Here is a 26,905-nt window from a genome sequence, read left to right as displayed (position 1 = left end):
GACAGTGGCCATGGGAGTCAGTGAAGATGGAGAAATAATGTTGCCAGCTGTAAGAGAGGACAAAGTTAAAGCAAGCAGAGATGAAGTTACGTGGACAAGGTTGACCTGATATCTCGATTTTAGATCTGGATAGAGCAATTTCAGAGTAAAAGTGAGGGATACCAGGGGGTTAAGAGACAGCAAATGCTAAGTTGACAGTACTAAATAATCAATAATGATTGTGGTAATTGTTAATCAATAAACTCCCTTCCCCTTCATACATACCAGACCACCACTCGTTCCACCTTTAAAGACTTATTAAAATCACACATCCTCCAGGAGCTCTTCCCCGAATAAATAATGATAATAATGATGATGATGGTATTTGTTAAGTGCTTACTATGTGCCAAGTACTGTTCTAAGCGCTGGGATAGATACAAGGTAATCAGGTTGCCCCCTGTGGGGCTCATAGTCTTAATCTCCATTTTACAGATGAGGTAACTGGGGCACAGAGAAGTTAAGTGACTTGCCCAAAGTCACACAGCTGACAAGTGGTGGTGCTAGGATTAGAACCCACAACCAGCGCTTACTACAATGCTCTGCACACAGTAAGCACTCAATAAATACGGCTGAATGAGTAAATAACTCCCAAGCCCATGCTCTTTCCACTGTCACAGTGCTTCTCTTTGAGCACTCACTTCCTGTACTACCTCTCCCGTCTATATCACTTATGTACTTGGATCTATGCCCTTTAAGCACTGGATATTTTCTCCACCCTCATGCCCTTCTGCACTTACATACATATCCACGTATTATTTTAATATCTGTCTTCCTTCTAGACTGTACAGTCCTGGGGGGCAGGGAATGTGCATGTCAACTCTGCTATATTGTACTCTCTCAAGGGCTTAGTGCAGTGTTTTGCACACAGCAAATACTCAATCAATTCCATTGACTTAATGATTGATTGACTGTGCCTTATCATAATGGAGTAACTGTGTATTATATCCAGTCTGGTTTAAACTGTAATACCCTCCCTCATTTTAATTTGTGGCAAGAGACTTGAAAATGACATCACAATATACTTCCAATTGGCCAAGCTTCTCTTCTGATTCAACTTGCTATAAGCATCATTGAAAGTCCTTGAATCATTCATCCAAGGATAAATCAGCCTATAGGCTGATGATTATATCCTGGAAGTTCCATCAAAAGAAGACATGCAAATTATTTTAACTAATTCGCAAAATGAGCAAAGCACTAGGGCCAGTGGTTATCCTAACAAAAAGCAAAGTTAAATGCCAGTCTGACCACAACAAATTGACTGTGAGCTCATCGTGGGCAGGGAATGTGTCTGTTTATTATCATATTGTACTTCTCAAGCGTTTAAAACAGTGCTCTGCACGCAATAAGCACTCAATTAATGTAAGTGAATGAAGTCCTACAGGCACCACAAAATTGTGCTTAATGCTTGCTTGTTAAATTCTGCTACTTTGATGGCATGCTGTCCTTGATGCATAAATAAGCAAATATCTGAAGGCCGGAACACTGACAGAATATGGCACCAGATTTTCATAAAGTTTCAAATTAAATCTTGATGTACTGTTCAGCCTTTCTCATGAATAGTATACCTGGACACACTGCAGATGTCAAACCTGACCCAAAGCAGCTTCATCAGTGTCACTGAAATATCTGGCTCAACATCAAATGAGAAGATAGGATCAGGAACAGTGAAGCTTGGCTCACAGTTTGTTCACCAACATCAGAGAGCAAAGCTTTTCCATCACATCTTCCCTGGGCAGGGCATGTGAGGAGGATGAATAACAGCAAAAGATTCTAACAGCTGCTGTAGAGTAAGTTGATGACAGGTGACTGTGAGCAAGTAAAATCAGAATAAATGTCCTGAAAATTAAATAAAACAGCCATGCCGATAACTCAGAATAACTCTTGCTGTGGTGAGGAATTCAGCAGAAGGAAGTGATGGAATCTGACATTGAAGATAACAAATGCAACAGCAAAGCAAGGGGAACTCAACATATGGAAGAGATTTTTCATCATGGATTGGCCTTATTGACCATACTTGCACACAAAGTTTAAGACTCTTCAATTATAGTATCATCTCCTAACCCAGAAGATATGATGCATATGATATGTAATTAATTTAATTCCTCCATTCCCCACATCAGCACTTTTGTGCCACCAAAATACAATACTCACAATCCCCTTAGACGCTTATCTACATATCTTACCTTTCCAGGAGCTTAAATAGTGCTCCGCAAAGATTAGATGCTTAACATGTAATCATATATTTAATCATATATCATATATTTAGGCCCTTCTACATACCTATGCATAAATATATGCTCAATCACTATTATATAGTGAACCATCAACAACATTTCTTGATTTACTTTGAACACTGGTTAGGTCTTTGGGATATTGCATAGAGAGGAAAATACAGGATTCATTCAATTGTATTTATTGAGCTCTTATAGTGTGCAGAGCACTGTATTAAGCACTTGGAAAGCTGCCATGGAATAACTTAAAGGAATAACTTGAGGGAAGCAGCATGGCTCAGTGGAAAGAGCAGGGGTTTGGGAGTCAGAGGTCATGGGTTCTAATCCTGGCTCCACCACTTCTCAGCTGCATGACTTTGGGTAAGTCACTTAACTTCTCTGTGCTTCAGTTACCTCATCTGTAAAATGGGGATTAAGACTGTGAGCCCCACGTGGGACAATCTGATCACCTTGTACCTCCTCCAGCTCTTGGAACAATTCTTTGCACATAGTAAGCACTTAAATACCATTATTATTATTAATAATAATAATATTAATAATAATAAACCTACTGGGGAAAGTGGGACAAACAAGACCCAAAGAGCATCAGAAATCTATAAACCCTCAGAAACGGTATGAAACCCTAAAACCAATCCAAATAGTATGTAAATGGTTAAGGCCTGACTGATCATTGATTTATTGATTGGTTGTCCATTATTTATGATGGGACTCTACATTATCATTACATCACTTCTGAACTGGTGTGCCAATAGTGCTTTCAAGTGGATAGAGATAAAGTTTTCCAAATATCATGGAACTGTCCTAATAGGGGAGTCTGACAGAGTTAGTAGACCTGATGCCTGTCCTCATGGAGCTTACAATCTAGTTGGGGAGATAGAGACTAAAATCATTTACATATAAGAGGAAGAAGGAAAGTGGAGATGTAGCAGTATTAGTAGTAATAGTAGTTGTGGTAATCATCATCATCAATCGTATTTATTGAGCGCTTACTATGTGCAGAGCACTGTACTAAGCGCTTGGGAAGTACAAATTGGCAACATATAGAGACAGTCCCTACCCAACAGTGGGCTCACAGTCTAAAAGGGGGAGACAGAGAACAAAACCAAACATACTAACAAAATAAAATAAATAGAATAGATATGTACAAATTAAATAGAGTAAAAAAAATATGTACAAACATATATACATATATACAGGTGCTGTGGGGAAGGGAAGGAGGTAAGATGGGGGGGAATGGAGAGGGGGACGAGGGGGAGAGGAAGGACGGGGCTCAGTCTGGGAAGGCCTCCTGGAGGAGGTGAGCTCTCAGCAGGGCCTTGAAGGGAGGAAGAGAGCTAGCTTGGCGGATGTGGTAATGGTAGTACTAGTGATGGTAATGGTGGTGGTAATAACAGCAGAATTTATTGAGGGCCCACTTGGTAGGAAGCAGCATGGCTTAGCAGATACAGTACAGGCCTGGGAATCAGAAGGACCTGGGTTCTAATCCAAGCTCTGCCACATGTCTGCTGTGTGACCTCGAGCAAGTCACTGGAAAGAGCATGGGCTTGGGAGTCGGAGGTCGAGGGTTCTAATCCTGACTCTGCCACTGACCAGCTGTGTGAATTTGGGCAAGTCGCTTGACTTCTCTGTGCCTCAGTTACCTCATCTGTAAAGTGGGGATTAAGACCGTGAGCCCAACATGTGATAACCTCATTACTTGGTATCTACCCCAGCATTTAGTACAGTGCTCAGCACATAGAAAGCGCTTAACAAATGCCAATTAAAAAAAAAGTCACGTCACTTCTTTGTGTCTCAGTTACCTCATCTGCAAAATGGGGATGAGAGTGTGAGCCCCATGTGGGACAAGGACTGCGTCCATCTTGAATAACATGTATCTACCCCAGCACTTAGAACAGAGCTCGGCACATAGTAAGTGCTTAACAAATGCATAATTATTGTTATTATTACTAGACACTTGGAAAGTACAATATTAAAAAGGGATTTTCCCTGCTTTTAAGGAGCTTATTCTCCAATGGGGGAGAGAAACATAAAAAATATTTGTAATGTTTTACAATATTTAGGAAGCTGTTTAAACAGTAGAGCATGCACAAAAGTGCTACAGGTGGTAATGAGTACATAATTGCATGAGTGGTGCAAAGGCTAAGGTGGCACTTACTCTGTGCAGAACACTGTACTGAACACTGTGAAAATTGCATGAGAAGAACATGAGAAGAAGCAAGGCGCAGTGGATAGGGCACAGGCCTGGGTGTCAGAAAGTCGTGTGTCCTAATCCCGACTCTGCCACATGTCTGCTGTGTGACCTTGGGCAAGTAACTTCACTTCTTTGTGCCTCAGTTCCCTCATCTGTAAAACAGGGATTGAAACTGTGAGCCCCAGACGGGACAGGAACTGCATCCAACTCAATTTACTTGTACCCACCCCAGCACTTAGTACAGTGCCTGGCACATAGTAAGCACTTAACAAATACAACAACTGTTATCATTATTACAATACAACAGAATTGGGTTTTAAACTGGGGGAGAGGAAAATTAATCTTGGAAGGCCACCTGGAAGAGATAAGATTTCAGAAAGGCTTTGACGATGTCTATAGCTATGGATACGAAAGGGGAGAAAGATTTAGGCAGGAGAAAAGATCTGAGAAAGGGGTCAGAGGTGACAGAGAAGATGTAGGTTAGCTGGAGAACAAAGAGTGCAAACTGAAATGTAGTGGAAGAAGAGAGTTTATGAGTATGGGAGAAAGGCTAATTGAGTTCCTTAAAGCAATCGTCAGGAGTTTCTCCTTAATACGGAGAAAAATGGGTAACTACTGAAGGATTGGGGGCATGAGGAGATGTGCTTAAAATTATTTTGAGGAAAATGATCCTGGCAGCAGAGAGAAGTAGGGACTGGAGATGGGAGAGGCTGGAGTTTATGAGTATGGGAGAAAGGCTAATTGAGTTCCTTAAAGCAATCGTCAGGAGTTTCTCCTTAATATGGAGAAAAATGGGTAACTACTGAAGGGTTGGGGGTATGAGGAGATGTGCTTAAAATTATTTTGAGGAAAATGATCCTGGCAGCAGAGAGAAGTAGGGACCGGAGATGGGAGAGGCTGGAGGCAGGAAGGTCCGTGCAGAGGGTTGATGCAGTACTCAGATTGAGATAAGGCAAGTTCATGGGCCAGCGTCATGGCCGTTTGGATGAGGAGAGAGATGAATCCTGAAAATGGGGAAGAAAACTAGCAGGATTAATCAACAGGTTGACTATAGAAGATGCAAAACAGAGTGGAATTACAGAAGCCTTGAACACCTTCCCCTGAGATTGATAAGCACTATTAATAGCTATCAAAGGAAACTAAAGTTGGCCACCATACACCTAGCAACTATTATGCTATTTGCTCTAAGTAACAAGACACATAGAGGTAATCCTATACTTGGAATGTTGTTGTACTCTCACAATAAGTGCCCTGTAGTGTAATTATATCATTTTTATTATTGTGATTATTACTATTATATTTGTTAAGCACTTACTATGTACCAAGAACTCTACTAAGCACTGGGGTAGATACAAGATAATCAGATTGAACGTGGTCCCTGTCCCATACAGGGCTCCCAGTCTAAATAGGAAGGAGAAGTATTTAAATCCCCTTTTTATAGATGAGGGAAATGAGGCATAAAGAAATTAAGAGACTTGACCAATGCTGCACACTAATAATACAGGTTGTGTTATTATGTATTATTATGATAGTACAGATCTGAATGGACTTTTATTCATGCAAGGCATTTTGTCATCAATTATATCCTTTTATCTTTACAAACCCTGAGAAGTCGGGAGAGGCGGGCTCGATTTTTGTCATTTTACCACGGCAAACTTCGATGGTGAGTGAGGCAGCCATTTCACCCCACGATTAAAGGGGGAGGCAGAATTTGAAAATTTGAAAGCCCCCAGCCTCCCTCTGCCTGAGTCAGAAACAATAGAAACAACCACAGAAGGGAGTGCAGTGGCTCTGGACATGGGGTTTGGGTGGAATTGAGGAGTCAAATGTCTAAATGGGCAGATTCTGCATGCACGGATAGGAAAACTGAGGCAGGGAGAGGTTAAGTGATTTGACAGAATTCACACAATGAGTGGGTCAGTGGTAATGGTGGGGAAGGAAGCTAGGAACATTCATTTTCTTTTTTTTTTTTTAACTGCAGTTCATTTTTTATAGTCTTTGAATTTTGAACTAAAAACGTGAAACAATAGTTCTTCTTTCCATTAGAATGCTTATTCCTTTTCTAATGGGTCAGTATGAGCCATAGGAAGGAAAATCATTGAGACTTTTTGTGGGGGTGTCAATTTAAATATCCCCCAAATCATATTCCTATCTTTGCTATCTCTGAATGCAGCAGTCTCTTACATACTAGATAACTTTGATATTTCCCAGAGAAAAGACTATTATTAGGTCTCCAAGAATGAGTACCAGACTCAGGAAATACAGATTTATTTTAATGGTACTTGTTAAGCGCTTACTATGTGCCAGGCTCAGTACTAAGTGCTGAGGTAGATACAAGCTAATAAGATTGAACACAGTCCTTGTCCTTCATGGTGCTCAAGGTCTTAAACTCCATTTTACAGATGAGGTAACTGAGGCACACAGACGTGATTTGCCTAAGGTCACAGAACAGACAAGAGATAGAATCAGGATTAGAACCCAGGCCTTCTGATTCTCAGTCTTGTGCTCTATCCACTAGGCTTTGCTTTTTCAAACAGATTGACAAGCAATGTGATTTTTAGATGTGTGCAAGCATGCTTTCAAAGTCAGGAGTCTTCCTCAACTCCCCCCCATTTCTGTGGATATTATTCTTTTGTCGTGCCTAAAAATAATAACACTAATAGTAATTTTGGTGTTGTTACGTACTTACTAGTTGCCAATCACTGCACTTAGCACTGTAGTTCATACAATATTTTGGGATGTCTCATTTGAAACAAAAATCCTATGAAATGATTTTCTCCTTTGTCAATTTCGTTTTTTTTTTTACCATTCATAATGATTTTGGACTCAGTGTATTGGGTTTGTAGTAACAAATCTCCCAAGTGCTTAGTATACAGCTCTGCCTGTAGTAAGGACTCAATAAATGCAATTGATTGATTGAAATGTGTCTTCCTCTAGGCTTCTACATCTAATTGAACAGTTGATGATGCTAGGTCCATTTTATCTGTAGTGATGTTCCAGATTCATTCATTCATTCATTCATTCGTATTTATTGAGCGCTTACTGTGTGCAGAGCACCAAATGATTCTGAAGGTAAAAGAGCTAGTCTTTAACCTCTGACACACTTTTGAGGAAAGATCAGGTGGCAAAGAAAAGTTCATTATAAATAGTCCATTACTTTAAAATAAAAATATGATATATGTTAAGCACTTAGTATGTGCTAGATAATAACAATAATAACAATAATGATGGCATTTATTAAGCACTTACTATGTGCAAAGCACAGTTCTAAGCACTGGGGAGGTTACAATGTGGTCATGTTGTCCCACGGGGGGCTCACAGTCTTAATCCCTATTTTACAGATGAAGTAACTGAGGCACAGAGAAGTTAAGTGACTTCCCAAAGTCACACAGCTGACGATTAGCAGAGCCGGGATTTGAACCCATGACCTCTGACTCCAAAGCCCGGGCTCTTTACACTGAGACTGTACTAAGCACTGGAATAGGTACAAGTTAATCTGGTTGAACACTATACAGGTCCCACATGGGACTCACAGTCTTAATCCCTGTTTTGCAGATGAAGTAACTGAGGCAAGGAGAAATTAGTGACTTGCTCAAGATCACACAGCAGACAAATGACAGAGCCTGGCAGAACCCATGTCCTTCTTACTCCTATGCCCATGCTCTATCACCTGCCTTCTTTATCAATCAATCAATCATATTTATTGAGCGCTTACTGTGTGCAGAGCACTGTACTAAGCGCTTGGGAAGTACAAATTGGCAACATATAGAGACAGTCCCTACCCAACAGTGGGTTCACAGTCTAGAAATCAGAGAAGCAGCGTGGCTTAGTGGAAAGAGCCCATGCTTGGGAGTCAGAGGTCATGAGTTCTAATCCCAGCTCCACCACTTTTCAGCTGTGTGACTTTGGGCAAGTCACTTAACTTCTCTGTGCCTTAGTTACCTCATCTGTAAAATGGGGATTAAGACTGTGAGCCCCATGTGGGACGACCTAATTGCCTTGTATCTACCCCAGTGTTTAGAACAGTGCTTGGCACATAGTAAGCGCTTAACAAATACCAACATTATTATTATTAATTAGGCCATACTGCTTCTATTTTCAAGGCATCACCATGAGAAACCAGCTAAAAATAAAATCCAAAGAAGGGGGAACTCCAAGAAATTACAGCTATCCAGTAACTTGCAAACACGAAAAGGAAAAATCCCTTTGAAAACAGACTTTGAGAAAAAGAAAGAAAAAAATGACCCTTTCTGGATTACAAAACTGATCAGAAAATGATAAGGAATTTCAACCAGAAGGCTTATGAAGGTTGCATGCATCTGTTTGAAAAATTTCACTGCAAGGCAAGAGAAAGAAAGGGGATGTTTAGTGTAATACATTCAGTCAAGGGAAATCAACTTCCTTCATTCCTGTATAATTTCACTGGAAAACATCACTTTCTTTTTTAAAAAAAATTCTTGCTTCCCTTGACATTTCTTAGAAAAAGATGTACAATTTCAATAATGTGAGTGTATCACAGGCAAAAATGACAGCCTCTTAAAGTTCAAGCATCTCAGAATATCTCTCAGTGAATTTGTATGATTGCAGATCTCATTACTGTATTTTGTCTTGATGGCACAAAGGATATGCACTGTGATATTTTTGCCACATTATCATTCCCTGGCTGGATTTTCTGTCTTGGGAAAAAAAAGGGATCAGTGTCACTTGGGGAAAACCACTGTCATTTGACGGTTGAAATTTTAATGGCTAAAGCAGGCCCAACAAGGACCTCAGTTCAGAGTGCTGAGAGTGCCCCTCAGCGTTAGCAGCAGTCTTAGGTCAGCAGCTTCAAACTCACTTTTCAGGAAAAGAGAATGTTTTGATGAGAGGAGAAGCAGCATGGCCTAATAGATCACAAACAGGCCTGGGCGTCAAGAGACTGGACTTCTATTCTCAGCTCTATCCACTTAACTGCTGTGTTACCTTGGGCAAGCTACTTAACTTTCCCGTGCCTCATTTTCCTCACCAAAAATAGAGATAAAATGCAGCCTCTACCTTCCCTATTAGATTGCGAGCTGCTTATGGAACAGGGACTGTGTCCGATATTCATTCAATCATATTTATTAAGCACTTACTGAGTTCAGAGCACTGTACTAAGCACTTGGGAAAGAACCATACAACTATAAACCATGACAATCCCTGCCCACAACAGCTCAAAATCTAAAGAGTGGAAGACAGACCTCAAACAAATAAATATTGTATCTATCCCAGCACTTAGCCAAGTATTTGGCTCATAGTAAAAGACTTAATAGATTCTATATTTTTAATTATTATTATTAGAAGGAAGAGTAGGAAGGTGGGGAAAGGAAAGTTTAGAGAAGAAGATTTGAATCAAATCTCCCCTTCTCATATGTGTGGATGCTTTTGGAGACAGCAGTTTGCCGTCTAACAAGAAGATGAAAAAATGGACTTTGATGAGTTTCACCCTGGGCCCAAAAGTTAAGGGCCCCAAAACTGAAAAAGCACCCAGAAAGTCCCTGTTAATTCCTGGGGAAGCACTGAGCATACAGTCTGCAGAGGACTCCAGAAAAACAAACAGAGCAAGAGGAGGAAGAGCTGGGAGTCACCAAGGAGCTGACGACTCAATCGCCTCTGCAAAACAGTACTTAAAGACGGTTAAGAAACCATTCCTTCTTGATTCAAGCCCCTGGAAAGATTGCTAGGAGGCTGGTATCTATCAAGATCCAGTCTTGAGAGAGAGAGAGAGAGAGAGAGAGAGAGAGAGAGACCCAGGAATAGCTGCAATTAATAAAATCAACTAGGTGTCTGGTTGGTGCTTGTAATCTTTGGAATACTGACCATGACACAGGATAGCCTAGGGATAAATGTTCCGTTTGTGGTAGAGAACTGAGCAGCTGTCATTTATTTCTTTAATGGCATCTGTTTAGCATTTACTCTGTCCCAGGCACTGTTCAAACCACTGGAGTAGATACAAAGTAATCAGTTGGACACAGTCCCTGTGTCCATTTAAGGCTCTCAGTCTTAAATCCCCATTTTACAGATGAGGTAACTGAAGAAGAGAGAAATGAAGTGACTTGCCCAAGGTCAGACAGCAGACAGGTGGCAGAACCAAGATTAGAACCCAGGACCTTTAGACTCCCAGACCTGTGCTATATCCACTAGACCTTGCTCATTTGGAGTGCTTGCTGTATGTCTGGGAGAAGCATGCAGCTCCTTCCACTCCGGTCCCTACTTGATGGACAGAGAACCTTCCTGAACACCATCGATGGTAACTACTGGCTCAATTTGACTCCTGGTACGAGAGTTCTTCAGACCCTTTGTGAGAGCCTAGCAAAGTTTAGAGAGCCTCCAGGGGCTAACAGTTCTGTCAGGGCATGACCATTATGCAGGGCAAACCTTTGATTTCCTGTTCCTCCTGATACTAGGTTCCTGATTGTTCATTCTGTCCTTTCTGATACTAGGTTCCTCATTTTTCTTTCTTTCCTGCCTCAGATCCCCACTTTCTGCCTTGTCAGATAGTAACACTGGTATTTGTTAAATGCTTACTACATGGAAAGCACTGTACTAGAGAAACAGCGTGGCTTAGTGGAAAGAGCCCCGGCTTTGGAGTCAGAGGTCATGGGTTCAAATACCAGCTCCGCCACTTACTTGTCTGCTGTGTGACTTTGGGCGAGTCACTTCAGTTCTCTGGCCCTCAGTTACCTCATCTGTAAAATGAGGATGAAGACTGTGAGCCCCCCGTGGAACAACCTGATCGCCTTGTAACCTCCCCAGTGCTTAGAACAGTGCTTTGCACATAATAAGTGCTTAGTAAAATGCCATCATTATTACTAAGCAGGAGGTAGATGTAAGCAAATAGGGTTGGACGTAGTCCTTGTCCCATGTGGGGCTCACAGTCTCAATCCCCAATTTACAGTTGAGGTAACTGAGGCACAGAGCAGACGAGTGGTGGAGCTGGAATTTAGAACCCAAGTCCTTCTGACTCCCGGGCCTGTGTTCTATCCACTACACCCTGCTACTTCTTTTTCCAGTTTCAAGCACTGACAGCCACTCAGACTTCATTGGTCTTTTCTACTAAAACTTGGAAATTATTCTCTCTCTCTTCTATTTCTTTTCTCCTCCTGAAAATACCCCTACTACTACTACTACTACACATACATGCACACACATACACACACAAAAAAACCAAACCAAAACAAAAAAAACCTTCTCTTGGAAAAGGAAGAGGGTAGCTGGAGAGAACTACTCAGCATGTGCAAGAAACTTGAACATGTTCTGTGACTGGGAAAAGTTATCTTGGCCATGGCAGGGACCATGGCATTGGCAGTAGCAGCAGCAACAAGCAGTCATGTTAAGTAAACATCTCTTTTAGTGGCAGACTAGAGAAGCAGTGTTGCGTAGTGGAAAGTGTGGGCCATGGAATCAAGATATCTGGGGTCAATCTGTGGCTTCACCACTTGCCTCCTGCGTGATCCTGGGCAAATCACTTAATTACTCTGCTTCTCAGTTTTCTCATCTGTAAAATGGGGATGCTCCCTCCTTCTTAAACTGTGAGTCCCATACAGGACAGGGACGTTTCTGACCTGAAAATCCAGTTTCTACCCCAGCATCTACAGTGCTTTGCAAGTTATAAGCACTTAAAAAAATACCAGTTATTAGCTTTGTTCTCCCTTACAAGATGTCTGTCAAACTCCCTTTTATTCTAATTTCTTGTTGGCATTTTCACTCTTGGTAAATACTATTTATAATACTATTCCCATTGGAATGCAAGTTCCTTATGGGAAGGGATATGACACTTTTTGCTACTTAAGAGAAGCAGCGTGGCTCAGTGGAAAGAGCATGGGCTTGGGAGTGAGAGGTCATGGGTTCTAATCCCGATTCCGCCACTTGTCTGCTGTGTGACTTTGAGGCAAGTCACCTAATTTCTCTGGGCCTCTGTTACCTCATCTGTAAAATGGGGATGAAGATTGTGAGCCCATGTGGGACAACCTGATTACCTTGTATCCCCCCCAGTGCTTAGAACAGTGCTTGGCACATAGTAAATGCTTAACAAATGTCATCATTATTATTACTGAACATTCCGGAGCATTTAATACAATAAGTTTCCAATGAATAATATTACCAGTACTACTCACCAAGTTAAGATTTTTGTCTTTTAAAGGATGGCTCTGAACTTCCGTTCACTTCACACTTTACCAGTTAACTGCAAAGGATATCCACTTGCTTGTCTTGTTGTTGTTCTTCCCTATCATTCATTGCTTTGTTCTGATGATGACAGGGAAAGAATCAAAGAGGTTGTGTGCCCTAGTGGGTAGATTATGGGCCAGGGTGTCAGAAGGTCCTGGATTCAAACCCCAGTTCCACCACTTGTCTGCTGTTTGAGCTTGGGCAAGTCACTTAACTTCTCTGTGCCTTGGTTACCTCATCTGGAAAATGGGGATTGAAACTGGGAGTCTTATGTGGGACAATAACTGCGTCCAACCTGATTATCTCATATCTACCCCTGTGCTTAGTACGGTGCCTAGCAAATGTAAGCCCGTAACAAATACAGTTGTAATTATTCTCCTCTGACTCATGTCCCTATTCCATCATGGAGTAACCCAAAGATCTTGTTGAATAACCCAGGGTAGCCAAATTTGCTCAGCAGTTTGCCACAGTTCATATCTGTTGGTGGTGACAAATGCTTTTTTAAAGACTATAGCATAATATAGAGGTCTTGATATTTCCCAAAGCACTTCTCCTGCATCTTTCAAGTTGCAAAGATCATAGCTCATGTGCTGTGTTCTGGCCTGAAACCAAAGTGAGATTCAGGCTGTGCACAGTTTATTATGCTCTTCATTGACCTTTCCAGAAGGATTCTGGCTACAGTCTTGCTGACAATGGAAAGTTGTGAGATGCCCCAGTAATTTCTTCTGGTCAACTCTTTCACCTTTCTTCTTGAAGGTGGTGAGTAGGACAATACCTTCTGGCCTTTCCTCATGTGACCTAGGTTGAGTAATAACTCCTGCAGTCAGTCAAACACATTTATTTAGCACTTACTGTGTGCAGAGCACTGTACTAAGTGTGTGGGAGAATACAGTATCACAATATAACTGACACATTTCCTTCCCACAATGAGCCTATAGTCTAGAAGGGAAGACAGACATTAGTATGAATAAATAAAATTATAGATCTATACATAAGTGCTGTGGGACTGGGATGGGAGATGAATAAAGGGAGCAAGTCAGAGTGATGCAGAAGGGAGAGAAAGGGAAAAAGAAAAGAAGGTTTGGCCAGGGAAGGCCTCTTGGAGGAGATATGCCTTCAATAAAGCTTTGAATGGGGGCAGAGTAATTGTCTGTTGGATATGAAGAGGGAGGAAATTCCAGGTCAGAGGCAGGATATGGATAAGAGGTTGGCAGTGAGATAGATGAGAGTTTGGTACAGTGAGATGATTGGCATTAGAAAAGTGAAGTGTGTGGACTGGGTTGTAGTAGGATTAGTGAGGTGAGGTAGGAGGGGGCAAAGTGATTGAGAGCTTTGAAGCCAATGGTAAGAAGTTTCTGTTTGGTGTTTGGTTTTGTTCTCTGTCTCCCCTTTTAGACTGTGAGCCCACTATTGGGTAGGGACTGTCTCTATATGTTGCCAACTTGTACTTCCCAAGTGCTTAGTACAGTGCTCTGCACACAATAAGCGCTCAATAAATACGACTGATTGATTGATTGATTGATGTGGAGGTGGATGGACAACAACTGGAGGTTCTTGAAGAGTGGAGAAACAAGCCCTGAATATTTTTGTAGAGTTAAGTATGGACTGGAGTGGGAAGAGACAGGAGGCAGAGAGGTCAGCAAGGAGGTTAAAACAGTAATCAAGGTGGTAGCAGTTCGGATGGAGAAGAAAGGGTGGACTGCAGATATCAGAGAATTGAGTTTCTCTTTCCTTTTTACAACTCTGTTGTATTATACTCTCAAGCTCTCAGTACAGTGTTCCACACAGAGTAAAAACCAGTGATTGATTCACTAATGGTAGATTTCTGCAGGAGTGCGTTCTTACCATGTTGTATGGCTTTAACTGTGGAGGTCACTTCCTCTGAAGTTGACTCTTAGGTCATTCCATCCTAATTTAGTGGGCTTTCTATTCCTCTAAGGGCTTCCTCCTAAAAGATCTAGGGAGGCTCAGGAGTTAATTACAGTGATGGGATGGATAACGATATTTACTTTAAATTCCATTCACCTTAAACACAATTCAGTTCTGACAGTTAGTCTAAAGAGAGAAGGTGCCTCTCAAACACTCCAGTGGTTGCCCAGCCACCTCCATATCAAACAAAAACTCCTCACCATTAGCTTCAATACATTCCATCAACTTGCTCCCTCCCAGCTCATCTCGCTTCTCTTCGACAAAACAGCCCACACACTTCTCTCCTCTAGTGATAACCTTTTCATTGTTCCTTGATCTCACCTGTATTGATTTGTATTGATGGTCTGTTTCCCCCACCTCCAGACTGTAAGCTCATTTTGGGTAGGGAATGTCACTGATTATTGCTGAATTGTACTTTCTCAAGTGCTTAGTGCAGTGCTCTGCACACAGTAAGTGCTCAATAAATATGATTGAGTGAATAAATGAATACTACCTTCAGGGACTCCAGATGTCTGCTCACTAGGAAAGGAGGAAGAACCATCTTGTCCAGGTCAGAGGGGACTTTGTTGAAGAGCCAGGCTATTCACTGAACACAAGCTTTGACCTTGACACGGTGGATGGGTTGTTGATAGTAGCAATAGTATTTATTAAGCACTTACTGTAGACAGATGCTAGGTTAACTATCTGGTTCCAGGGATTTATTAATGAGGAAGAGATGGAGTCTTTCTCAGGTGAGAGAGCCTTTGTGATTGAAGGGACTCCTTGGGCCACTGGTACCAAGGGACTGGGGTTTACCAGATCCCCGGAGGAGTTATTTCCCCCAAGGGAGGAACTTGGAGACTGACCCTAACACTATCCTACAGGGATATGTCAGAGAGAAGCTGGAAACATCTGGAAAATTGTAACCTAAAGAGAGGTTAATCCAAGAAGCTCAGAATTATGAGAATTCTTGGATAATCCAGAGTCTGTCCCAGGCGTTTAGTACAGTGCTCTGCAATTAGTAAGCACACAGTAAATGCCACTGATTGATTAATTGTCCTGTTGCCTCCTCTTGATGGCTGGACTTCCTGGGGTTTTTCCTGGGCCCAGTCGCCTGGACCTTCCAAAGAGAGTTCTGGGACATGTATAGATACAATCTAGGGTACTGTCTCAACTCAGTAAGGGCGTTTTTAGACTCCAGTTGGAAAATCCAGGAAAAATTATTTTAGCTCCAACAATTGTATTGAGTCACAATACACATATACCATTTTCAGATAATTTGCCTTTCATCCAAAAATCACATTTTACTTTCAGGTGATTTATTAGACACTAGCATGTCAGCACATACTTGATGTTTACTTTCTGCTGATTACTTTCCTTAAGGACATTTTGGAAGGACATCATGGAAAACACACATGAAGTCACTGAACTCCTAGAATGATATTCAGGACATTTAGAAGCTTAAAATCAATCTAGGTAGGTAAGAAGGGAGGCTGAGGCTGGGGGAAAATGGGAAAGGGAAAATTCACAGGTTAACTGGAAATGTGTTGTTCACTGAAATCAATCTGTTGTATTCATTGAGTGCTACACTAAGCACTTGGGAGAGTATAAAATAATAGGTTTGCTAGACATGTTCCCTGCCCACAGAAATCTAGCCTGTTCTTATTTCTGGAAGATAGAGATATCTCCTCAGGAGAACCAATAGCAAATGAGTGAATTATAGATGATTTACTGAAATTGCAAACTTTGACTATTAGCGCTTTGGAGTTGAACATCTGTTTATAAGGGATCAATCTCAGGTAACAAGTCTGTCTTGAGGAACAGGGTGCCAAGCAAATTGAATGAGGGAACGCAGATTGAATGACAAAATTATAGAAGCCTTTCTGATGGCGGGGTGTTGAGAGTGAGACAAACCATTTTTTCCTCAAGAGTCACTGCTGAGGCATTTCAGTGATGCAGCTGAAGGAAATGGAGACCCGGGTGTTCACTTTGCACTGTGGCAATAAAATGTGGGAGAAGGACACCCTCTACTTTTCTTTCAGTAAATAACACTCTAGGTGGGAAGACTCTCACGATGGGTTTTATGTGGATTTGGGGCAGAGAAAATCAGGAGGAAGAGTTTGTCTCTAGGGTTCATTGACCGCTGGCCTTTGCCGCCAGGAACCCACGTTCCTCAGGCCACCACTGTGGCATCCTCAAAAGAATTCCCTAAAGGGGGCAGAGCCCAGAAGGGGAAAATCCACTCTGAAGTTTCCCACCTCCACTGAACTCTATCTGCCTAGCCAGTCCAGGAGGGGTGAATGCGGCTTTGAAAAATAACACCTTTGTTATTCCAAGTGTTCGAGATGAAGCAGAGTTTTCAGATGGCCCTAAGGTTTTTGCACCCTTCACGAAACACAGATGGAAACCGGACTCTTTGAACTGCCTTGAAAATCTGTTACCAAGAATTTCTTGGGGTGGTCTGTGAAGCAGCCATAGCTAACTGCTGTCTGCTGGTTCTTTTTTATTGCCATGCGATGACAAGCACTAGATAGCTTCAGTTTAGAGGCAGGCAATCTTCAAATACACCTCCCACCTGAAAATTTAAACTTAATAACTGCAGGGGAAATGTTTCAAATGTAAGAGCTTCGCAAAGATTCAGAGTCTAGAAGTGTGAGTTAAGTCCAAATTAAAAAAAAAAACCCTCAGAAACACCATAAGTTACAGGTGAATTATTCCTTTCAAAATTTTATGGGCAGATTTTTCTTTTAAATGGCTGAACTGGTATCTATTTCTGACTTTGAAAGCTACTCTATGGTTGGAGAATTATCACTAATTCTGGAAAGAGGAGTCAATTACTTTACCATTTACAACAGGCAAGAAAACCAAATCATCTTGGATTCAGGACCAATCAGAGATACTGCCAGCCATTATTTCCAGGTTTTATGTTGTTTTTGTAGTTTGACAGGATAGTATTAACTATTTCCTAATCTCTTAAGTCTTGGTTTGGGGAAGAGGTAACATTAAAGTAGGATGCCAGAGTTTTCATGCTACAAACAGAACAAATGACACGCTGTAAAGTTGGACTCAAATTGGAAAGTCCCCAGCCATGACCACAGGGATGAAGTAAATAGACTTTCAGTTCTCTTATGATCGTCATCAATGGTATTTATTGAGTACTTACTGTGGACAAAGCACTGTATTATAAGCTTGGGAGAGTGCAATGCAACGGAGTTGGAAGACGTGTCTCCTGCCTACAATGAACTTTCAGTCTAGAGGGAGAAATAGGCATTAATTCAGTGATGTGGATGTTCTTAGTCACTCCCTATAAAGTGCATTCTGTCAGATGCACTGATCACTTTTGCTCTCTATCAGAGTTCCAGGGACTCATTTCCTCTATCCGTTTTCCCCCTCTATGTTGACTATGCACTTGGCTGGGTACCTCTTAAGCACTTGGAGATCACCCCAGCCCCACAGTACTAATGAAAATACTCTAGTGGATATGTACCCACTAGTGCACTAGTGAAAACAACATGAACCTCAGAGTTTATATCCCAGCTCTGTACCTTGTCTGCTGGGTGACCATAGGCAAGTCACTAAACTACTCTGTGGTTCAATTTCCTCATCTGTAAAATCCAACCTGATTCTTTTGTAGCTATCCCAGAGCTTAGCTTGGCACACGGTGAGTGCTTAACAAATGCCATCATTATTACTAATTAGTAATATATCTTTATACTGTACTATCTCCTCTATCTGTAATTTATTTTAATGTCTGTTTCCCCCCATGAGACTGTAAATTCCTTGTAGACACGGATTGGGCCTGCCAAATATATTGTATTGTACTTTACCCAGTGCTTAGTGTAATGCTCTGCACATCTGAAGTGCTAAAATAAATATCCTTGATTGATCGATTAATGGCTTGGTATTAGGCATATAATAATAATAATGATGATGGTATTTGTTAAGCACTTACTATGTGCCAGGCACAGTTCTAAGCTCTGGGGTAGATACGAGGAATTCAGGTTGTCCCAAGTGGGGCTCAAAGTCTTAATCCCCATTTTACAGACAAGGTAACTGAGGGACAGAGAAGTTAAGTGACTTGCCCAAAGTCACACAGCTGATGTGGTGGAGCCAGGATTAGAACCCATGTCCTCTGACTCTCCACAAAGCCATGCTGACCAACACAAAGGAAGCCCAGTTTTATCAGAGCACAGGTTGGGTGTTTAGCAGCTCCTTTCAAGCTTCATGTGTTTAAAGCACGCAACAAAAAACCCACACCTCTTAGGTTAATGTAACATTAAGGAAATTTCAGTGTTAAGGTTCCTATGGCAACATTCACTTGGCCACGTTGCTTCAATGCAAAGTGTTTTATGGGAGATATTTAGTAATATCAACAGTAATCCATTACGATATATATTTAACAAGAGCACATGTTTCCATCACAGCAGGCCGCCTCCTGGGAGCACGGCCGGGGTGGCAGTGTGACCTTTGACCCCTGAGACTCAGCAGGTAAGTACCAGCAGGATCTCAGGGACTCAGCCATCTCTCACCTGGCCCTCTTGAACTTAGCTTTCAAAAGTGTAGTAGGAGCCTGAAGCTCCCTTGCTTATTCCAAGCCGGGACACCCAAATTCACTGCAAAGTCCCAGGGTCCGCCACCTGCTTCACCTCCCCTTTCCCACCATAACCATTTATCACAGGAACAAAAATGTGGCCTTATTTCTGATGGGATTGGACAGGCACTGCACCTCTCTGGGGTGTAAAATGCTGTTTTGATCCCAAGTCCCACAGGTCTGAAAGGCAGGATGGCAGATTTACTGGAATTCAAACTGGGGTAGGTTTGTTCATAACTCCCGATGCCTCAGAGGCAGGTACCTTTCTGATTCTCTTATAAAGTGCTGGGGTATGGGCGGAGAGAAAGACAGGCATGGGCAACCTGGCTATTTCCTGAAGGAGCACTTTGCATTTGGGAAGAAACAGGTTTTCCCAGTCATCTCCTTACTGGATAAGGAATGGAGGGACCCCTGGTGACTATCATTGGGAAGAACATGTAAATTCCTGCATTGCAAATGATCAGGATAGTGGAGCTGGAGCCAAAATAATGAAATGCATCTGATTGCACAGAGTAGCAGGGCCTGGGCCAGTGGGTGCCCTCTAAGGGGCTCTCTACTGTAATTCTGTCTCTTCCATCCCCATCATTAACCCCAGTGTCAACCGATATGTGTAAGGAATGGATGCAAATCTGGATTCCTTAGTTGTCCCAGAGAAGAGATGGGATTTCTACCCACTTTTTTTGCAGAGAAAACAATCCAGGAAGAGGAGGAGGAGGCAGCTCATGGATAAAGCCAACATACGTGGGCACCAAGGTTCTGAGGGTAAGCATTATCCCCGGTGGCTGAATTTTACTAATCTGGAAATTTACACTCAGATCCTGTGATTTGGGGAGACAACAGTAGACAATAAAATTAGGGCCCTGGGAAATAGCTACTCTGGATTCCAGTTTGCCTCTTCCCACCTGTGACCTTTCCCCTCATAGATTCAGGGCAGCAAGGCCTCAGCTTAAAAACATATTTGATAGACTCGTCCTGTGCTTTGTACGGCTTGCAAAAATGCATCCTTGGAATTTAAAATAGATCAGCCCCCTTTTAGGGCTTCATTTTTTAATCATGAAAATCCCATCTATCTTCTAGATTTTTTTTTTTTACAACTGATCTTATCTCATTTTCCCAAGCTTCTTCAGTTAAACAGCTGATGACTAATATTAAGAATGTGCCCAGGTGGTGTTGGGGTGGTATGAGCCATAGTTTATGAGATGTAGCCTTGGCATAATTTTGTGGTATGGACAGAAGAAAGCTTTGCGTGCCTACCTTTATGCGATATGTGAAAAGAAAGGTGGAGGTAAAATAGTTTCACAGGCTAGCTGGGCTTAGTGTCCGAAAATAAGATGCTTCTGGGTAAAATGAGGCATGATGTTGGACTTACAAACTCTTCAGTTATCAATCAATCAGTGGTATTTATTGAGTATTATGCAGAGCACTTTACTAAGTGCTTGGGAGAGTGTAATACAATACAGTAGCACAATATAAGAGAAGCTGTTTGGTCCAATGAACACAGTATGTGCCTGGGAATCAGAAGGACATGGCGTCTAATCCCGCTCTGCCACTTGTCTGCTGCATGATCTTGGGCAAGTCACTTAATTTATCTGTGCCTCAGTTACCTCATCTGTAAAATGGGGATTAAGACTGTGAGCCCCACGGGAACGCGGACTGTGTACAACCTGATTATCTTGTGTCTACCCCAGTGCTTATTACAGTTCCTGGCACACAGCACGTGCTTAACAAATACCATTTTTTTTAAGTGGGTAGACATAATTCCTGTTCATAAGGAGCAAACAGGCCAGAACAGGAGAGAAATATTAAAATAAATTACAGATATGAAAAGTGGTAGAGTATAAGGATACATATATATACATATATACATATATTTATATACATGTAAGGGCTTTCGGTCTGGGATTGGGGTGAATATCAAAAGGCTTAAGGGATTCACACCAAAGGCAAATCAGAAGGGAGTGCAAATAGGAGCAGTTAGGACTTAGTCAAAGAACACCTCTTAGAAGAGATATGATTTTAGAACAGCTTCAAAGATGGGGCGATTGAATTTCTGTCAGATATGAAGGAGAAGGGGGTTCTAGACCAGTGGGAGGAAGTGGTTCTAATCCTGACTCCACCACCTGTCAGCTGTGTGACTTTTGGGCAAGTCACTTAACTTCTCTGTGCCTCAGTTTCATCATTTGTAAAATGGGGATTAAGACTGTGAGCCCCATGAGGGACAACCTGATTTCCTTGTATCTCCCCCAGCACTTAGGACAGTCCTTGGCACATAGTAAGCACTTAACAAATACCATAATAATTATTTTTATTATTATATGGGCAAGGTAGAACAGATCAAGAAACCGTGCATGGTTTGGTGTTGGAAGAGCAAAATGTACAGGTAGCGTTGTTGTAGGAGATCAACGACGTAAGGTAAGAGGGGAAGAGCTGATTGAGGGCCTTAAATTCAATAGTGAGAAGTTTCCATTTGATACAAATAATAGTAATAATGACTCTCACTATTGACTTGAGAAGACTTTGAACAGGAAGGTTACAGATGTCTTATTTTAGGGGCTTCTGTACATATTGCCTGAGAAAACTATTTTCTACAGCGGTTGTTTATGAATATAATGCTTATCTAACTGGACTTCTTTTTAGAAAGATTACACTAGAGACACTGAGGCTGTTCTTCTAGAACCTCAAGCACAAATAGGAATCTTTTTTCCACTTCAGGCAAGATTTTGGTGTTCAAGGAAAATGCATCATTAAGAGTTTTCCCAAAGCCATTAATTAATTTTATGATTATGTCTTTAAATAAGCACAGTTCTCCTAGGGATGAAAATGGTTGCTTCTTTTTTTTTTTTTAAACAAACAGGGAAGGCATACCAGGACCTAGCAATCGGAAGAACAGATTAATTTTTTTAACTGTTCAAGAGTGCAGAGGGACAAGCCCTTAGGGATAAGAGGACATCAAAATGTACTGACTGTACTTTGTCTAAAATAAGATCTGAGCATTTTTCTTTTGTCGTCCTCTTTTCTCTCTTCTGCCCTTGCCATCTGCCCTTGCTCCCCAGGGGCCTTGGTATAAGTGGACCTCTTCGGCTAAAATAAAGTGAACAGATTTGGTTGAGGCGTGGCTAAAGTGGTTATTATTTCTATCTCAAATAGGTAACCTAAATTGACCCTCTCTTTCCCTTCTGTATTAGGGCATGGAAAATAATTAATAAAGTTTCCATTGCTCGGGCATTTCATGCTGAAATTTCCCCAGATATTTCTAAGATCTCATAAGATCATACACACACAAAATGCCATCCTAACCAAGAGGGGAGAAGATTTCATTTGGCTGCATTAACCAAGAAAACATCTAATTCAGAAAGATCTCCTGCTCACAAAAAGAGTATTGTTTATGATGGTGCATTATGGTCTTCAAGAAAACTAGAATCCTTTCATACTGAATTTGGGGTCATTCTTTTTTGGTGGGTAGAGGGGAATACAATTTTGCTCTCCACATTGTTTTCTGAGGGCAATTTTAAATCCTTTTAATCCAGGGTGGCTTTGAATCTCATTACCATAGGAATAACGTCTTTCACCAAGTGGAATATGAGTACTACTCTTTCCAACATCCCTGGATTTGAATCACAGAGAAGGTGGGATAGAGATTTTCAATCAAGGATCCTTATTGCCTTACCATCGCCTTTAAAGGACTCAATAATAATAATAATAATAATGGTATTTGTTAAGCACTTACTATGTGCAAAGCACTGTTCTAAGTGCTGGGGGGATACAAAGTGATCAGGTTGCCCCACGTGGGGCTCACAGTCTGAATCCCCATTTTCCAGATGAGGTAACTGAGGCACAGAGAAGTTAAGTGGTTTGCCCAAAGTCACACAGCCGATAAGTGGCTGAGCCAGGATTAGAACCCATGACCTCTGACTACTAAGCCCGTGCTCTTTTCATTGAGCCACGCTGCTTCTCTCTCAGCTGCCTCCTCCTTCGCTGATTTCCAACTACACCCCAATCTGCACAATTCATTTTTCTAATGTCTACTTACTGTACCTTGATCTCATCAATCTCACTACCGACCTTGCCTGCATTTCCCTCTGGCTTGGGAGTTCTTCCCCCTTCATATATGGCAAGCCATCACAATCCCCTTCTTGTTGGTATTGTACTCTTCTAAATGCTTAGTACAGTGCCCCACACACCTGCTCAATAAATACCATTGATTGATGCCGGTCTCTTCCCTAGATCATAATTTCCTTAAGGGCTGTGTTCATGTCTACTTACACTATTGTACTTTTCCAAATATCTGATACAACCTTCTGCCACCAGTAAGAGCTCAACTATTAAGAGCTCCTGTACATAGTCAAGGATTTTTGATGATGCTCTGAGCATATTAAATTATAAGAATTTCTCAGAGTATCAGAACAATATTTTCATTCCAACATCTAGGGTGTGTCTGCCTAGAATAGGTTAAAAAGATTTGGATTTAAAACACCATCCTGCTTTATCGTGGGGGAGATAGGAAAAAAAGATTCAAAAGGACACTTGCATTTCTCACAAAGTCAGCCACATTATCCCTACCTCCTGCCTCTCCCCACTTCAGTCCATACTTCACTCCACTGCCCGGATCATCTATCTACAAAAACATTCAGGACATGCCACCCCCCCACCTCAAAAATCTCCAATGGCTGCCTATCCACCTCCATATTAAACAAAAACTCCTCACCATTGGCTTTAAAGCACTCCATCACCTTGCCCCCTCCTACCTCACCTCACTTCTCTCCTTCTACAACCCAGTCCACATACATTACTCCTCTGTGGCTAACCTTCTCACTGTGCCTCCATCTCACCTTTCTCACCATTGACCCCGAGCCCACATCCTGCCTCTGGCCTGCAATGCTCTCCCTCCTCAAATCTGCCAGACACTTACTCTCCCCACCACTCAAAGCCTAATTGAAGGCACATCTTTCCCAAGAGGCCTTCCCAGACTAAGTCCCACTTTTCCTTATCTCCCACTTCTTTCTCATTACCCTGACTTGCTCCCTTTGCTCCTCCCTGCCCCCCTGCCAGCCCCACAGCACTTATGTATATATCTGTAATTTTATTTATTTGTACTAATGTCTGTCTCCCCACCTCTAGACTGTGAGCTCATTGTGAGCAGGGATTGTCATCGCTGTTTATTGTTGTATTCTACTTTCCCAAGCACTTAGTACAGTACTCTTCCCACAGTAAGTGCTTAATAAATAGGGACTAATAATAGGGACTGTCTCTATATGTTGCCAACTTGTACTTCCCAAGCGCTTAGTACAGTGCTCTGCACACAGTAAGCGCTCAATAAACACGATTGATTGATTAATACAAATGAATGAATGGAGCAATCAAAGGGTTTTGAGTCTCAGGAAAGGCCAAATTGTATAATGAATTGGATTGTAGGAAATACCATAACTAGGTTAGCCTGCATTCTAACTCTGATAGTTGCTTTGAAGGATGCTGGGTGAAAAGTATGATTGCTTCTTGCCCTAACACCTAACAACAGTTTTAGAGGTGGACCTTCTATCACCTCTTTCTTGTAACTTTATTAATACTGCAGCTCTTTCCTCTGTGAATCTCTACCATAGTTACTAAATTACCTTTGTAATCAATTTCATATATCCACCACATCCTGCACCTACATCCTATACCTTCAGTTCATTTCAAATTATTTCATACAGCCTACCTAAAGTAGAAATCTTGATGCTGTTTTTGGCCCTTTATATATGAAAAGGAGGAAAATTCAGATATGCCAATTGTGTTAGTTATTGAGTGCATATTTTGTGAAGATCACTGAACTAAGCACTTGGGAAAGTAAATTTCAACAGAGTTGATAGAAACATTTCCCTGCCCACAATGAACTTGTAGTATGTGTTAAGCACTTAACGTGTGCCAAGAAGTGCTGGGGTAACAACAAGGTAATCAGATCAGACACAGTCCTGTCTCACATGGAGTTCACAGTCTAAGTAGGAAGGAAAACAGGCATCCCTATTTCACAGATGAGGGAACTCGAGCACTACATGGCCTAGTGGATAGAGCACGGGCCGGGGGTCAGAAGGTCATGGGTTCTAATCCCAGCTCTGCCACTCCTCTGCTGTGTGATCTTGGGCAACTCACTAAAGTTCTCTGTGCCTCAGTTACCTCATCTGTAAAACGGAGATTAGGACTGTGAACACCTTGTGAAACAGGGAGTGTGTACAATCTGGTTAGTTTAATCTGCTCCAGCACTTAGAACACTGCTTGACACAGAGAAAGTGCTTAACAAACACCATTATTATTATTAGAGAGGGTAACTGACCAGCCCAAGTTCACACTGTAGGTAAGTGGTAGAACTGAGATTAAACCTAGGTCCTCTAACTCCCAGCCCTGTTCTCTTTCTTCTAGGCCTCAAGGTGGTCTCAAGCCAAACTGCAATTCTAGGAGTGAATTGTCAGAGGTGTTCTTCACTAGCCCATACAAGAGGTTCTTGTTAGCATCTTGCCAGCATTAGACACAAATGACATTTCACGATAATTTCCCACAGTCAGCTTTCTCAATCAAATCAATCAATCGTATTTATTGAGCGCTTACTGTGTGCAGAGCACTGTACTAAGCACTTGGTACAGCGCTTGGTTCTTCTTGAAGAACTGCAGAAGCTCCTGGAGACAGAGGTTCTGTACTTCTATTCCATTATTTCAAGCGTATATAGTCTTCAGAAAAAGTATATGACAGTGGCACTATTTGCCTCAGGTGTGTTTGATTGGATTACAGATATGCCTGGGTGCCCCATCTAATCATCCTCCACCCAGTTGAAGAAGTTGATTTACAGACCACTAATGACCCGTGTCGTCTTTTAGGTTTCTTCAATGGGATTTGATTAATTTTGAGCATCTGTCAATCATATGACACATTTGACACAGATGGGCTATGGGCAAGGGGGGAATCCAGATCACTTAAGAATAATAATAATAATAATGGCATTTATTAAGTGCTTACTACGTGCAGGGCACTGTTCTAAGTGCTGGGGAGGTTACAAAGTGATAAATACAAAGTTATCCCATGTGAGGCTCACAGTCAATCTCCATTTTACAGATGAGGTAAGTGAGGCCCAGAGAAGTTAAGTGACTTGCCCAAAGTCACACAGCGGACAATTGGGGGAGCTGGGATTTGAACCCATGACCTCTGACTCCAAAGCCCGTGCTCTTTCCACTGAGCTATGCTGCTTCTCATAACCATAAAGCGTTACTGAGAGCTCACCTCCTCCAGGAGGCCTTCCCAGACTGAGCCCCCTCCTTCCTCTCTCCCTCCTCCCCCTCCCCATCCCCTCCACCTTACCTTCTTCCCCTCCCCACAGCACCTGTATATATGTATATGTTTGTACATATTTATTACTCTATTTTATTTGTACATATTTATTATATTTATTTTATTTTGTTAATATGTTTTGTTTTGTTCTCTGTCTCCCCCTTCTAGACTGTGAGCCCACTGTTGGGTAGGGACCATGTCTATATGTTGCCAACTTGTACTTCCCAAGCGCTTAGTACAGTGCTCTGCACACAGTAAGCACTCAATAAATATGATTGAATGAATGAATGAACCATAACAACCATAATAATAATAATGATGGTATTTGTAAAGCACTTACTATGTGGCAGGCACTGTACTAAGCTCTGGGGGTGGATACAAGCTAATCACGTTGGACACAGTCCCTGTCCCACTTAGAATAACTCTATCTAGCTTTTGCTTCTTTCCCACATGTTGTCTCACCAA

This window comes from Tachyglossus aculeatus, chromosome 1 (assembly GCF_015852505.1).
Source record: "Tachyglossus aculeatus isolate mTacAcu1 chromosome 1, mTacAcu1.pri, whole genome shotgun sequence".
Taxonomy (NCBI): domain Eukaryota; kingdom Metazoa; phylum Chordata; class Mammalia; order Monotremata; family Tachyglossidae; genus Tachyglossus; species Tachyglossus aculeatus.
Note: the sequence above shows the minus strand (reverse complement) of the source record.